Raw genomic sequence first — 15,760 nt, 5'->3', positions numbered from 1 at the left:
AGGCTCTCTGCAGACTCCGGCAGACACGGCTGCACCAGGCACATTGAGAAGGTTTCCTTTGGAATCAGGAGGGCTGGAAATATATATATTTATATATACGAATGGAAGCTGAAATTCAGGTGCAAAAGGCAAATCTCCTCCAGGGACCAGCCCTGGCTTGCTGAGCTGCTAAGAAACAGCCCTGTTTGACCCCCATACCGTGAAAGGGGGAAGGACTCATCCTCCAGCTGGTGTTTGTTCAGCTTCTACCCTGGAGCACAATGGCAAAATCCCCTGTGTAATCTCAGCTGCCCTTCGTATGCGAGATGCCTTGATGGAGGCAGCTGGCAGTGCCCAGCCCGGGGCTGAGTGCTGCCTGCCAGAATCCCGGCTTGTCCTATGTATCAGGCGCACCCAGATCTAAGTGCAGACACACCCCTAGACAAAGGGAGCACATGAGGAGCCAGTGGTGGGCAGTTAGCATAAGCTCCCTGCCGCAGTTCCCAAGAGGCTGGAGTCTGGGAGGGCACTTTGATTTCCTCAAACCGTCCCATGCTCACCCCATCTAGCCAGGGAAATGAGAACTGCACACCCAGCGAGGGGTCTGGCAGCAGGGCTCCGCGCTCGAGAGGGGAAGGTCTGTCCATGCGGACCCCTCTCCTGAGGCTAATAGTCAGCCTTCCTCACTGGCTTGTTTGTCGCCTGATTAGGTGTATTATGGTAGCGGCCAGAGGGGCCCCCCCAGCTGAGATCAGGGTCCCATTGTGCTGGGCCCTGTACTGACACAATCCCTGCCCCAAACAGCTTTCAGTCTAAACAGATCGGACAGACGCAGGACGGCTTGTTCTCTCCATTTACAGGTGGGAAACTGAGGCCCAGAGAGGGGAAGTGACCGGCCCTAGGTTGCCATGGGGGGGGCTGCAGCAGAGCGGGGAGCTTTAACTGGGTAAATTCTGCCTTTGGTCATGGATCAGGCTCTACAACTCTCTGAAATCAATGGGAGTTCAACCTTGAGGAAGGATTGCTGCCAGGTCAGCTGGTGGATCAGGGTGCGATCCCTCACCAGCGCACCTGTGCCAACAGCAGCCCTAGTGTAGACCCAGATACGCCGCATGCCGTTACTGGTGTTGCTTGTTTTGCTTGGGGTAGGGGCTGGACTAAGCTATACTTAACCTATAAGTTATAAGTTTTATATATATATAAGTTAACATACAGCTTTGCTGTGCTAAGCTGCGTCCACACTAGGAGCACTACAGTGGCGTAGCCCCACCAGCGAAATGCCCCTAGTGTAGACCTGGCCTTAGCTGCTCTATGTCTGTTTCCCATCTGTACAATGGGGATAATAGCCCTGCCCTGCCTCCATGGGGCTGTGAAGATAAATCCATTCTCAGCTACTCCAGTGATGGGGGCCAGGTAAGGAACTTACACAGAATCCATGCAGCCGGGAGCTGCTAAAACCCTGTGTGTGTCTCTCCCTTGCCCGGCTAGCAAGGACAGTCTGAAATGTTCCTTAAAACCCCCCAAACAGAGCTTAAAGAGTGTACAACTGTTGATTTTTTTTAAGAGGGGAGGGGAAAATGCCCATCCTCCAGCCTGCCTCTCTTTAGCACACCCAGGCACCCAATCTAAACTGCAGGGGAAGGGCCCATCCATGTGTAAAGTGTTGCCCTGGTTAGGAAATAATGGTCCAGTCCATCAGCTGTGAATCAGGGCTGCGGCACTGGGCCCGAAATGATGCAGTGTGTAAGTCAAAAAGGTTTAGGGCCTAGCAGGGCTCAGTGTAAATCCACAGCGACTCTGTGCAAATCGTTGGGCCTGATTCTCATTTACACTAAGGCTGCTTGACACCAGTGGTAGCGTAAAGGGGCCTTGGCGTAAATGAGAATCAGGCCCCAATGGTTGTGAAACTGGTTTGAGTGGGAGGCAAACTAGGCCCGATGGACTTCCACCGGTGTAAATCTGGAGTAACAAGGCAGCGCAGTCCGGCCCCAAAGGCTCAGCCGTTCCCCTTCAGAAATGACCCTGTAAATCATGTGCTTGGCTTAGGGCAGTGAGAGCGTAAGGGTGCTGGGGGGAGGGTTGATGGGGGTTGAGGCTGCAAAAATCCATAAACGAAAGAAAAAACACCCCTGTTTTCCCTGCCGTGATGGTTTGGATCCGGGCTGCTTTGGCTTGGTTTTAAAACAAAATCCGTAACTGCACAAGTCCAAACAAATGCTCGCAAGGGGGCGTTACGCACTGAGCACTAGAGTCTCAGCTGGAGTAAATCACTTACGCTGCCTTCCAGCTGCTGAGGATCTGTCTCCATATAGGACTTCATTCTTTTGCAGTACAGCAGCCCCGTTGGCTCCAGCCAAGTTCAGGGCTCCATCATGCCAGGCTCTGCACAGACACAGAGTAACTGAGATTGGGACCAGACAAGACCAGGTGCTGCACAGAGAGGGTCTCTGCCCCAGAGAGCTCACAAGCGGATTAGATAACACAGAGTTTATCATTTTACAGATGGGAAACTGAAAACCAGAGAGATGAAGTGACTCAGCCCAGCTCACCCAAGAGCTCTGCATCGGAACAAGGAACTCACCCCTGGTCTCCTGGCTCTTAGCCCAGGGCCTCCCGCCATGGCCATTTCCCCTAGCCAGACTCTTGTAGCACGAAACCTGCTACATAAACATCTGGTCCTTTTTGTTTTATTTTTCTTTTAACTTGTAAAATAAAATCAGCTTCTTTGGACAATGCTTCATTGATCCGTGTCCCTCAACTAGGTCATGGTTGGCATAACTTTCTAACCATTTCAATTAGGGTGACCAGACAGCAAGCGTGACAAATCGGGATGGGGGTGGGGGATAATAGGAGCCTATATAAGAAAAAGACCCAAAATTCGGGACTGTCCCTATAAAATTGGGACATCTGGTCACCCTAATTTCAATACTGAGGGAATTGGGGCAAAATCTGCCTTCCAATGCTGCTCCATGCACGTGGACCAGACACTGGGGCAGCCAAAAGGCTGCACCGGATTGTGCATCAGGAACCAGCAGCCATGGGGTTAAACATCCCCCTTCTTCGCTTTAGGGAACCTTTATTTTCAGATCTCCTGGGCGGAGAGGGTAGAATTCATAGATTTCCACCCACCCATGCCAGCTATCCTCCGGCTCACCCGTCCCCAGTGTAGGCAGATGGAGAGGAAAAGAAAGAAAACAGGAAGGGGTGGAGAAAACTAGAGAGGAGAAATTATGTAAGGAACAGAAAATGTAAGAAGCCCCAAAGCAAAGCATCTCGCATTACCCATGCAGGGGACGGTAGAAAATCCAGCCTGGTATTGATTGGTGTCTGTCAAGTCCTGAAGAACAATGGCCGTGCTTCATGTCCAGGCAGGCGCTGCACCAAAGCACGGATCAATGAGGACGTCAATACAACAGGAATTGCTTTGCAGCCATGGCAACTGGGAAGACAGGAATTAAGAGCGGTTGCTAGATGGCTCCTAACTTCTAAGCTGCTACAACTTGCTGGATGGATTTCGGGGGTAGCGAGAGGGGGAGAGAGAGAGAGATCTGGAACAAATTAAAATAACCCTTTGATGATCAGTCCGATTTACGGCTTTCGGGATGTCAGCGGGGGGGTCATTTACATGAAGATTTTGGGCCCAAATGTTTCCCAAGTGATTTGGGGTGAACTTGCTTTTTGTAGGGGGGAGCTCAACTTGGGCTCTGATTTCCAGCTGCCCTCTGCAAATCAAGCCCCACATCCTCAGAACTGATGGCAAAAGAAGGCTGTATGTGGGCAGAGACTGTCTCTTTGGGAATAGCTCACCTTACCTGATCACTCTCGTTACAGTGTGTATGGTAACACCCATTGTTTCATGTTCTCTGTGTATATAAATCTCCCCACTGTATTTTCCACTGAATGCCTCTGATGAAGTGAGCTGTAGCTCACGAAAGCTTATGCTCAAATAAATTGGTTAGTCTCTAAGGTGCCACAAGTACTCCTTTCATTTTTGCGAATGCAGACTAACCCGGCTGCTACTCTGAAACCTCTCTTTGTTCTGCGTTTGTACGCTGCAGAGCACCCTGAGGTGCCCCAGGGCAGTGACTGGCCGGCGCTCCCAGGCGATACCGTAATACACGTAGTCGCTCGTATCCATACGGATAATTTCAATTAACTGCTTGGAAATGGAGCCCGCGGCTGGGGGCGGATGAATAAAACTGGAAAAGCATCTCCGTGGCCATCGGGAGCTGACCGGGAGAGAGTTTGGGTTGTGGAACCGGCTCGAACTGGCTTTTTAAATAAAATCAACCTGATCTCATTTCAAATGAGCCGTGGCTTTTTCTGACTCCCTTCTCTCTGGGACGAGGTCAGTTCTAAAAAGGCGCCTTTGAGGAGCGGGGCAAGAGACTTTCCAGGCTGCAAGCTGCTCAGGCCCAGATCCTCAAAGGGGTTTAGGAGCCTAGCTCCCCTTGATTTTGGTGGGAATTAGGAGCCGAAGTCTCTAGCACTGAGATATCGTAGTCATGGGAGTGTCATTGGGCAGCCCGACCCTGTTCAATTCGCCTGGCCTGTGCCATAATTAGCAGCCTCCCAGCCTGCGGGGGTGGGAGTAATGGGGTCAGGTGGCAGCCTGAGGAACACCTGGGCCTTATAAGAGGGCTCAGCCAGCTGCAGGGGAACCACCTGGGTGTCTGCGAGGGCCTGAGCTAGGGGCTGCAGGTCACAGTGAGAGGGGCTCCAGGGAAAGCAGCCGGGGGGGTCAACACTCTGTAACAGAGCAGGGAAAGACTTAAAGGTAGCCCAGAGGAGTGAAGAGTATCCCCGGAGGGAGAGAAGAACCGGCTGTTTGTCCGGACGCTCATTACCCTGGAAATGGTTACGTTTATTGAGTGGCTGGGCCGCAGGGCTAAGCAGCCACATCGACCCTGAGCTGTGTGGGGAATGCTGAGGGGGAGTGACTGCAGTGCCAAGTGACCCCAGAAGGGAGTGTAATGGAGGGACCATGTATGGGACAGGGGGCCCCAGAAGTACCTTGATAGACCAGCCCTGACCCTGAAAAGTGTGGAGCAGCTGTAATTCGTTACAAAGGGAAGGGGGTGTTCTGGGACTTCTGATGGGGCAGGATCAGGCCCCCGGGGAGAGGAGGGAGACCAGGATAGGGCCCCGCTCAGCTCCCTGGGTGGAGGAGGAGGGGAGAGGAGAAGTGCCTGGCTGCAGCAAGCTGAGCAATGTAGCTCATGCCACTCATGTGAGATCCTGCTTTTGTGTAGCGACCATGCAAGGAAGTCATTGGCACCCAGTTTTAAAGTCTTCAAGGTGCAAGGGCTTTTCGGCTGTCCAGCTGCCAGAGCTGGCTGTCTGAGAGGCAGTGCGGCTCAGGGGATAAAGCATTGGCTTGGACTGGGCAAGCCTGACTTCTATTCCTGGCTCTGCCACTGGTCTGCTGGGTGATCTTGGGCAAGTCACTTCCCTTTCTTGTGCCTCAGTTTCCCCATCTGTGAAATGCGGATAATGCTACTGACCCGGTTCGTAAAGCTACTGATGAAAAGCAGATGATGTAGAAGAGCAAGGTATTAGCCCCAGCTGTTAAGTTAGTGGCTGCACTGCATCCAGGGGCACTGCCTGGGCGTCGCATTCCCCCAGCACGTGCGACGTAACCGACGTCAGCTCACTCGCTCCTACCCCGGCACTCCAGAGCTGCATGGGCTAGTTTGTGTCTGTGTATGTGTGTGCACGCACACGCCAGATGGGTGAACCTCCCACTACGAGTATTGATTGGGGCTGCATTGATCCATAGGAAGAAGAGGGATGGGGATGGGGGGGAAATCAATGTCAACTTGTTTCTCTGGGTCACACATGAACCATCCAGGAGCTACTTTAATTTGGCGGGGGGGTGGGGGGAGCTGTGCTAGGTGTGGGCTTCCGTGAGCCGAGATGAAAAGGCTGCTTCTGCTTGGGGATATCCTGTTTATATCCCGCCGAGCTGTACTGTTCTCTGGCTTGGTCATCTGCCTGTCATTGTCCCATCATCAGCCAGGCCAGCAGGCAGCAAGGAACTGGACTCCTAGCAATATGGTGAGTGAGTTATTTTGGAGGGCAAGCGGGGTGCATGGGGGAGGAAGAGGGGGCAGTCTGATGACGGGGGGAGCAAGGGCCACTATATACAAAGGAGAGCACCCTGAGATTCGACCTTCAGATTTCCCACGTCCAAAACAGCTTCATCAGGGCCAGGCCAGCGGCTGGGCCCATGTGCTGCAGGGATCTATGTTGGTTATTTCGGTAGCGGGTGCTCTTTGCTCTGAGTGGGCACCTGGACCTATCACCCTGCATGGTGCAAGGGGGCGCTGTGCTGCCGGAAGCATCCTTGGTCAGAGGAGACTGAATGGTTTGTGCTGATTATAACCCCTGTCCTGCCTCTTGTAGGAAAGGGGATTTGAGCCCAGTTAGGGGGTATGGGATTCATTACATTCTGCATCCCCCTAATTCCCCCTGCTGTATCAATTGCCTGTGGTATTCTGCTTACATGGTTCTTACTGTGTGGCTGTGAAGCAGCGGTTGCGTTCCATCCCAGGGGTGGCTGCATTTCAGTGCTGGGTGAACTTTCCCGTGTGGCATTGTTGTGCCCTGTAAAGCAGCGGTTGCATTTCATCCCAGGGGTGGCTGCATTTCAGGGCTGGGCAAATGCTCCCTGTTTCACGTTGCTGTGCACTGTGAAGTTCCACACCAGAGGTGGCCGCATCCCTGCGGTGGGCAAAGTGATCTCTGCATGCGCAATGTTTGTGTAGTTCTAACAGGTGGAAGCTTTATTCCTCGCCTCCGCTATGGAACCACTCCCATGCTATTGGTACTGAGGTTCAACACAATTATGTCGTAACACATCCTGGTCTTTATCACCTTCCCCCATTGCACAATGGCTTCCAGACAATGCAGATTTCCCATACGAGCAATAAGACAGGCAGCTGGGATCCAAATAGTCACTTGAACTTTACCTTTGGTGTAGCCAATGCAGGAGAAAAGTAGCAGAGGGGAGGGGGCCAGTGGGGGAAGAATAGTCATCCCGAATAAACAGAGTCTGATATTGATTTAGGCCTATGGTCAGAGAGAAGAATATGCCAGCACAGCAGAACCCTGAGTGGACAGAATATGTTGGCTTGTCTGATCAATAGCTCAATACATCAGGAGTAACCATGGAAACACGTGGGCAGGAGTGGAAGTGGGGAAAATCAGCCAATCTTTAAGAAACTTTTGTTGGCTATCAGGGCTGTGAATTTCTAATGAAGCGCAGCCAGGTGACGGAGAGAGACGGGGTAGGCAGAAGATACACGATGGGATGGGAGAGCATACAGGTTTCATCTCCTGGGGCCTGTGATATGTGCTTTACCTGTGTTGTGATATGTAGAATCCCAGATCTCCTTAACAGGAAGCGCTTATTAAAGAAAAGACCTACAAAATACAGGTGCACGCACACACTAAATACATAAAAATTCAGGTTTCTACCCAGCTTGTGTTCCAGCTCTGTTACATTTGTTTACCAGGGACTACACTCTACACAGCACATGGAGCCATCTAGTGACTGAATAATATACTGCACGTAAACAGATCATTACAATCCTGAGTACACTCTGATAAAATTTTCAATCTGCCGCCATGGATTTGCCATGGATTTTGCAGAAAGGTGGTTAGAGACTTATTTTTTTTAAAAAGAAAAGGAGGACTTGTGGCACCTTAGAGACTAACCAATTTATTTGAGCATGAGCTTTCGTGAGCTACAGCTCACTTCATCAGATGTTTACCGTGGAAACTGCAGCAGACTTTATATACACACAGAAATCATGAAACAATACCTCCTCCCACCCCACTGTCCTGCTGGTAATAGCTTATCTAAAGTGATCAACAGGTGGGCCATTTCCAGCACAAATCCAGGTTTTCTCACCCTCCACCCCCCCACACAAATTCACTCTCCTGCTGGTGCTAGCCCATCCAAAGTGACAACTCTTTACATAATCAAGTCGGGCTATTTCCTGCATAGACCAAAAGGACTGAAGGTCAAAAATCCATTACAATCTACATACCACACAGACTATGCTGACAGCTTGTGCCTCACGCTCTCAAAGAAACTGCGGAATCACCTGATCAAGATCCTCTACAGCAAACAGGGAAAGATTAAGAATGAGCTCTCAAAAATGGATACTCTCATAAAGAACCAACCTTCCACACAAACTTCCTCGTGGCTGGATTTTACTAAAACTAGACAAGCCATTTACAACGCACACTTTGCTTCTCTACAAAAGAAAAAAGACACTAAACTTTCTAAACTACTACATGCTACAAGGGGCCACAGCAATGGTTCCCTCACCCCACCTAGCAATATTGTTAACCTATCCAACTATACTCTCAGCCCAGCAGAAGCAGCTGTTCTATCTCGGGGACTCTCCTTCTGCCCCTCCACCCCCACGAACATGATACAGTTCTGTGGTGACCTAGAATCCTATTTTCGACGTCTCCGTCTCAAGGAATATTTCCAAAATACCTCTGAACAACATACTAATCCACAGAGGTCTCCCTGCCAACACTACAGAAAGAGGGATTCTAGATGGACTCCTCCTGAAGGTCGAAACAGCAGACTGGACTTCTACATAGAGTGCTTCCGCCGACGTGCACGGGCTGAAATTGTGGAAAAGCAGCATCACTTGCCCCATAACCTCAGCCATGCGGAACGCAATGCCATCCACAGCCTCAGAAACAACTCTGACATCATAATCAAAAAGGCTGACAAAGGAGGTGCTGTTGTCATCATGAATAGGTCGGAATATGAACAAGAGGCTGCTCGGCAGCTCTCCAACACGAGTTTCTACAAGCCATTACCCTATGATCCCACTGAGAGTTACCAAAAGCAACTACAGCATTTGCTCAAGAAACTTCCTGAAAAAGCACAAGATCAAATCCGCACAGACACACCCCTGGAACCCCGACCTGGGATATTCTATCTACTACCCAAGATCCATAAACCTGGAAATCCTGGGCGCCCCATCATCTCAGGCATTGGCACCCTGACAGCAGGATTGTCTGGCTATGTAGACTCCCTCCTCAGGCCCTACGCTACCAGCACTCCCAGCTACCTTCGAGACACCACTGACTTCCTGAGGAAACTTCAATCCATCGGTGATCTTCCTGATAACACCATCCTGGCTACTATGGATGTAGAAGCCCTCTACACCAACATTCCACACAAAGATGGACTACAAGCCGTCAAGAACACTATCCCCGATAATGTCACGGCTAACCTGGTGGCTGAACTTTGTGACTTTGTCCTTACCCATAACTATTTCACATTTGGGGACAATGTATACCTTCAGATCAGCGGCACTGCTATGGGTACCCGCATGGCCCCACAGTATGCCAACATTTTTATGGCTGATTTAGAACAACGCTTCCTCAGCTCTCGTCCCCTAAAGCCCCTACTCTACTTGCGCTATATTGATGACATCTTCATCATCTGGACCCATGGAAAAGAAGCCCTTGAGGAATTCCACCATGATTTCAACAATTTCCATCCCACCACCAACCTCAGCCTGGTCCAGTCCACACAAGAGATCCACTTCCTGGACACTACAGTGCTAATAAACAATGGCCACATAAACACCACCCTATACCGTAAACCTACTGACCGCTATTCCTACCTGCATGCCTCCAGCTTTCACCCTGACCACACCACACGATCCATCGTCTACAGCCAAGCTCTGCGATACAACCGCATTTGCTCCAACCCCTCAGACAGAGACAAACACCTACAAGATCTCTGTCAAGCTTTCTTACAACTACAATACCCACCTACAGAAGTAAAGAAACAGATTGATAGAGCCAGAAGAGTTCCCAGAAGTTACCTACTACAGGACAGGCCTAACAAAGAAAATAACAGAACGCCACTAGCCGTCACCTTCAGCCCCCAACTAAAACCCCTCCAACGCATTATTAAGGATCTACAACCTATCCTAAAGGATGACCCAACACTCTCACAAGTCTTGGGAGACAGGCCAGTCCTTGCCTACAGACAGCCCCGCAACCTGAAGCAAATACTCACCAACAACCACATACCACACAACAGAACCACTAACCCAGGAACTTATCCTTGCAACAAAGCCCGTTGCCAATTGTGCCCACATATCTATTCAGGGGACACCATCACAGGGCCTAATAACATCAGCCACACTATCAGAGGCTCGTTCACCTGCACATCCACCAATGTGATCTATGCCATCATGTGCCAGCAATGCCCCTCTGCCATGTACATTGGTCAAACTGGACAGTCTCTACGTAAAAGAATAAATGGACACAAATCAGATGTCAAGAATTATAACATTCATAAACCAGTCGGAGAACACTTCAATCTCTCTGGTCACGCAATCACAGACATGAAGGTCGCTATCTTAAAACAAAAAAACTTCAAATCCAGACTCCAGCGAGAAACTGCTGAATTGGAATTCATTTGCAAATTGGATACTATTAATTTAGGCTTAAATAGAGACTGGGAGTGGCTAAGTCATTATGCAAGGTAGCCTGTTTCCTCTTGTTTTTTCCTACCCCCCCCCCCAGATGTTCTGGTTTAACTTGGATTTAAACCTGGAGAATGGTCAGTTTAGATGAGCTATTACCAGCAGGAGAGTGAGTTTGTGTGTGTATGGGGGTGGGGGGGATGTGAGAAAACCTTGATCTATGCAGGAAATAGCCCGACTTGATTATGTAAAGAGTTGTCACTTTGGATGGGCTAGCACCAGCAGGAGAGTGAATTTGTGTGGGGGGGTGGAGGGTGAGAAAACCTGGATTTGTGCTGGAAATGGCCCACCTGTTGATCACTTTAGATAAGCTATTACCAGCAGGACAGTGGGGTGGGAGGAGGTATTGTTTCATGATTTCTGTGTGTATATAAAGTCTGCTGCAGTTTCCACGGTAAACATCTGATGAAGTGAGCTGTAGCTCACGAAAGCTCATGCTCAAATAAATTGGTTAGTCTCTAAGGTGCCACAAGTCCTCCTTTTCTTTTTGCGAATACAGACTAACACGGCTGTTCCTCTGAAACCATTTTTTTTAAAGTGGCTCTTGGCACTATTTTTTCCTCATCTTTCCACCTAAGTTTCTTGAGCACCATAAGCCAAATATCGCTGGGCCTGTTGGCGCTTCCATTGGGAAACTGGACCTTTCCCTGTCCTAGAACACACCTGTGTCAGTACAATGCCTCACGTATGCTAGAATCTGACCCATCCGCAGCCAGGGTCATTGTGAGGAGAATTTCCACATTTGGAAAAGGGCAATATTTTTTTCTGGCAGGTGACTTTTTAAACGGCTGCTCTGGAAGCTGCTGAGAGATTTGCAATGTTAAAAGCGGGGATGCAAGAGAGGGTACATGCAGGGGCAAGGAGTCAAAGACACACAATATATGAGTGCAGAGCAGTGTGGTGGAAGTTATTGCACAGCTCTCACCTGCAATGATGCATCTAAACCACAGGAGCCAGAGCTGGGAAACACCTGTCGGATCATCCTGTCCCATATCCCTGCCGGGATGTACTGAGCAGGTGCTCTGTCTGGCTTGATGTCTGTGTAGCATGCACATAGGTGTGGGAGACAGGAAATGCCCTTGATACTTTGGTTGCTCGTGACTTTTGCACAGTATGGACCAGATTTTTCCAAAGCGCTTCAGGTCAGATTTTTCAAAGGCTGGGGCAGGGGGGTGGGGTGCAGGAGGGGATCGGGGGGGGGCAGCGCTTACCTCGGGCGGTGCGGCTCCCAAAGCGACTGACACACACACCCCTCCGGCAGTGGTTCCTAGGCGGGGGGGGGCTCCACACACCACAACCCGCAGGTGCCACCCCCGCAGCCCCCATTGGCCACAGGTCCCGGCCAATGGGAGCTGTGGAGTTGGTGCTCGGGGCGGGGGCAGCACATGGAGACACACCCACCTTGGGGCTGCAGGGACAGGCTGGCAGGAGGGAGGCAGAGGGGGCATGGAGCCGCCTTAGCCCTGCGGCTGGCACGTCTCTGCACGCCCCTTGGGGGGAGTGGGGCAGCAGGTCTCCGTGCGCTGCCTGGGGCAGGGGCAGGACGCGGAGCTGTCTCCCCGCCCCCGCCAGGGGCGCGCAGAGACGTGCCAGCAGCCGGCTGCTTCCGGGAGTGGTATGGGGCCAGCGGCCACGGCATGCAGGCAGCCTGCCTGCCTGAGCCCTGCGGTGTCACTGGCCGGGACTCGAGGTTGTCAGATATTTGTCCTGTCGTTATGGGCCCTGTGCCACCGCACAGTTTGTTTCACGGTAAATCCGCTCCGGGGACAGGAGAAGCCAGAAGGGACTGGCTAGTAGCCGTCCCTCTGCCAGGCCCTTTTAAAAACAGCCCTGGGTGAACCTCAGATAGAAAGGAAGTGCAGTCTAGTGACTAAAGCACTGGAATAGGAGCCAGGAGACTTGGGTTCTGTTCCTCTCTTTGCCGCCAGCCTGCTAGATGACTTTGGGGAAGTCACTTCCCTCTCTGTGCCTCTGTTTCCTTTCCCACGCTCTAGATTGTGAACCCCTACAGGGTAAGGACTGTCTCTCGCTTTGCATCCATGCAGAACTAGAGCGATAGGGCCCCGATCTGATTTTGGGGATAAATACAGTAGTCTGATGTGCAGAGCACAGGCCCAGGGCCGGATTTTCACCTTACGCACCCCTATCCACAGCGCCTTCAGCACACACACACACACCCCCGCCTACAGCTGATCTTTGTGTTGCACACACTTTTAGAGAGGTAAGGCGCCCCTAGAATACTGTGCTTAATTGGAAATCCGGCCCCGCCCAAGCCAGAGAATTCCTCCTGAAGTTGACCTCTGAGGCTAGATCCCCTAAAGCTCCTCAGAAATGCAGAGGAGATAGGTAATAGGTGAGCAGGATTCCTGGGATCTATTCCCAGCTCCCTGGGTGACCTCGGCAGGTCCTTTCCACTCTCTGGGCCCCTGGGTTCCCTATCTATAGCACGACAACAGTGATATTGTACCACCCGGTCAGGGGGGTGGGAAAGCTTAGCCCATCAGGATGCTTGGCTAGAAGAGGCAAAGTGGTCTGAGGAAGCGGGTTACTCAGAGTATTATGGGTTGGAGCCATGCTCCGCCCCTCCCTTACTTCCTGCTTAGTGAATGGGAGTCTTCGCCCCCCGACTCGACCCTCCCCTCCCCTCTGTTGTGATGCAGTTAAATACCACGGCAGGTTCCCAGCCTGCAGCCCTGAGAACAGACCTGTTTTTGTTGCAATGAGCTGTCCCCAGACACAAGTTGCTGTCTTGTCTTGGACCACGACCTCTTCAGGGCAGGGACTACCTCTGTGTCTGTGCAGCGCCTGGCCCAGTGGGGCCCTGATCTTGGGCGCGGTGACAAGGTGCTACCGTAATACACCCCAGAATAATAATCTGTGCCGAGACAGCCTATGGGAAGTGGCGACATCAGGTGACACAGGCAAGACTGGCAGTGACTGAATTCACCTGGGGTGATATCCTGGCTGCATTGTAGTCCATGGGAGTTTTGCCATGGGGCCGAGAATGATAGCAAACGTGATCCTAACACTGCATGCTTCTCTTGCCTGAGCGCATCTGACGTCCCCCTGGGCCAGATTTCCAACACCCACAGCCGGGGCCAGATGCCCAGGGACGCTCTGGGAGCGGAGAACTTCAGGAAGTCCCACATTGTGGGTGCCGAGTGCTTGAAAAACTTCGGCATCCCTCACTAGCACCTGCTGTGGGGCGTCTCAGTTGGTTCCCTCTGCTGGTAGGATTGGGGGGTAACCTCCCCGTTAGCGCTGACCTCCCCCCACCACCAATAACAGGATGTGCTGCTGGAACGGGGTGTGTGTGTGTGTGTTTTCATTGTATTCCCTACTGTCCCATCCCGCCCCCAGCTCTCCGTCCCCGTTCTCCTCTATGTTGTTTCCCTGGCCTCATCCACACGAGCCCAGGCAGCCTCCTCCTTTGGCCTGGAGGGGAGCAGAAGGGATTGCTGACCTTTAACCCCTGTGGTTTGACAGAGGTCACCGGCCCCGGCTGCAAATCGATACAAGGGCTATCACTTCGGGGGGCTCCTTAAAGGGGCCCGGTCCCCGTTCAGCAGCAGCATCGGCACCCCCCACCCCCGTGTTGTTGTGGTGTGTTGTGTTGTCACCCTTAGTTCTGCTTGGTTAGCCGGGGGTTGTGCCCACTGGTCAGCCCTCCATCAGAGGGATTGTCGGGAATACAAGGTGCATGCGTCTGACCGTTCACAGTCTTGGGCCTCTGAGACAGCTGCGTCGGCTCTCAGGTAGGAAGCGCACGCTGGGTGACGGGAGAGCTGACCTGTCTCATTCGGGGCTGTTTTCGTCCAGCCGTTCGGCTTGTAAACACAGCCCTGATCTGCAGAGATGGTTGCTGTGGGCATCTGTCTGCTGTTCGGGTTGCATGGACGAATCACCTGGGGCCTGTTTTTTTTTTTTTTTCAAAAGAGCTCAACAGCACTCAATAGCTGCTTTGGAGAAGGATAATGTCAAGCGCTCAGAGGAGACTGGGAGGCAGGATGCCTGGGTTCTACTCCCGGCTCTGGGAGAGCGTGTTCTCTAGTGGTTAAGGCCAGGACTCCTGGATTCTTCCGTTCCTGACTTTGTCGTGTGACCTTTGTCAAGTCACTTCTCCGCTCCATAGCTTCTTCCCAGCCACAAAAGGGGATTAATAACGTATATCTTTGTGTCTTAATTAATGAGTATCTATAAAGTGCATTGAGATCCGTGCCTGAAAAGTTCCTAGAGAAGGGTGAGTTTTTTAATGAATTTTTACTAGCTAGACGTGTGGTTGCACCATGGCCCTCTGCTGGAGGAAATCAGAGATCTTCCACTATGTGTCATTGGCCCTGTCCCGTAGCTCGGGGGGGTTGGGCTTTGGGAGCAGGAAGATCTGAGTTCTAATCCCTCTGCCCCGATGCCCCCACGTTTCCAGGTAGGGAGTAGCAACAGCCAGGGAATGTCTAGGGAGGGCTCCCATTGGTGTTTCACTAGGATCTCAGTAGGATGTTAAACAGCAGCTACTAAAGTTAGACATTTTGAAATCAGCAAGTCTGGATAATTTACATCCAAGAGTTTAAAAAGAGCTGGATGAGGAGCTTGCTGGACTGTTAATGTTGATTTTCAATAAGTCTTGGGACATGGGGAAATTTCCAGAGCCTGGAAGAAAGCTAATGATGTGCCAATATTTAAAAAGGGTAAACAGGATGACCTGGATAATTATAGGCCTGTCAGGGTGACATTGTTCCAGGACAAGATAATGGAGCTGCTGAGATGGAACTTGATTAATAATAAGGAGGGTAATATAATTAATGCCAATTTTTTTGTGAGATTACAAGTTTGAGTGATGAAGGTAATAATGTTCATGTCATAGACTTAGACATGTATAAGGCATTTGACTTGTACTACATGACATTTTGATTAAAAAGTTGGAATGATATCAAATGAACATGGCACACATTAAATGAATTAAAAGCTGGCTAACTAATAGGTCTCCAAATGAAATTGTAAACAGGGACTCATTATTGACTGGGTGCAATTCTAGGAGGATCCCACAGGGATCGGTTCTTGGCCGTACACTGTTCAACACTTTGATTCATGGCCTGGAAGAAAACATGAAATCATCACTGCTAAAGTTTGCAGATGAAAAACTGGGTGAGTGAAGAGAAATAACTAAGAGAACATCTCGCTGATATGGAGCGATTTGGATCACTTGGTGAGCTATGTACAAGCAAACATACGTTTGAATATAGCTACAT

The 15,760-nt window shown here is 50.9% G+C and overlaps 1 protein-coding gene across 1 annotated transcript in view; it reads left to right on the top strand.

Annotated features, from left to right (window-relative positions):
- GOLPH3L (golgi phosphoprotein 3 like) overlaps positions 1 to 3,927 on the top strand; it is a 39,506-nt gene extending 35,579 nt beyond the window's left edge. The window contains exon 6 of the transcript XR_013634975.1: positions 2,482 to 3,927. The gene's annotated coding sequence lies outside the window, so the exon portion shown is untranslated. The remainder of the gene's footprint in view (positions 1 to 2,481) is intronic.
- Positions 3,928 to 15,760: the final 11,833 nt, after the last annotated feature.

The sequence above is a fragment of the Lepidochelys kempii genome, chromosome 24 (assembly GCF_965140285.1).
Source record: "Lepidochelys kempii isolate rLepKem1 chromosome 24, rLepKem1.hap1, whole genome shotgun sequence".
Lineage (NCBI taxonomy): Eukaryota > Metazoa > Chordata > Testudines > Cheloniidae > Lepidochelys > Lepidochelys kempii.
Note: the sequence above shows the minus strand (reverse complement) of the source record. Positions and strands in the feature narration are given on the sequence as shown.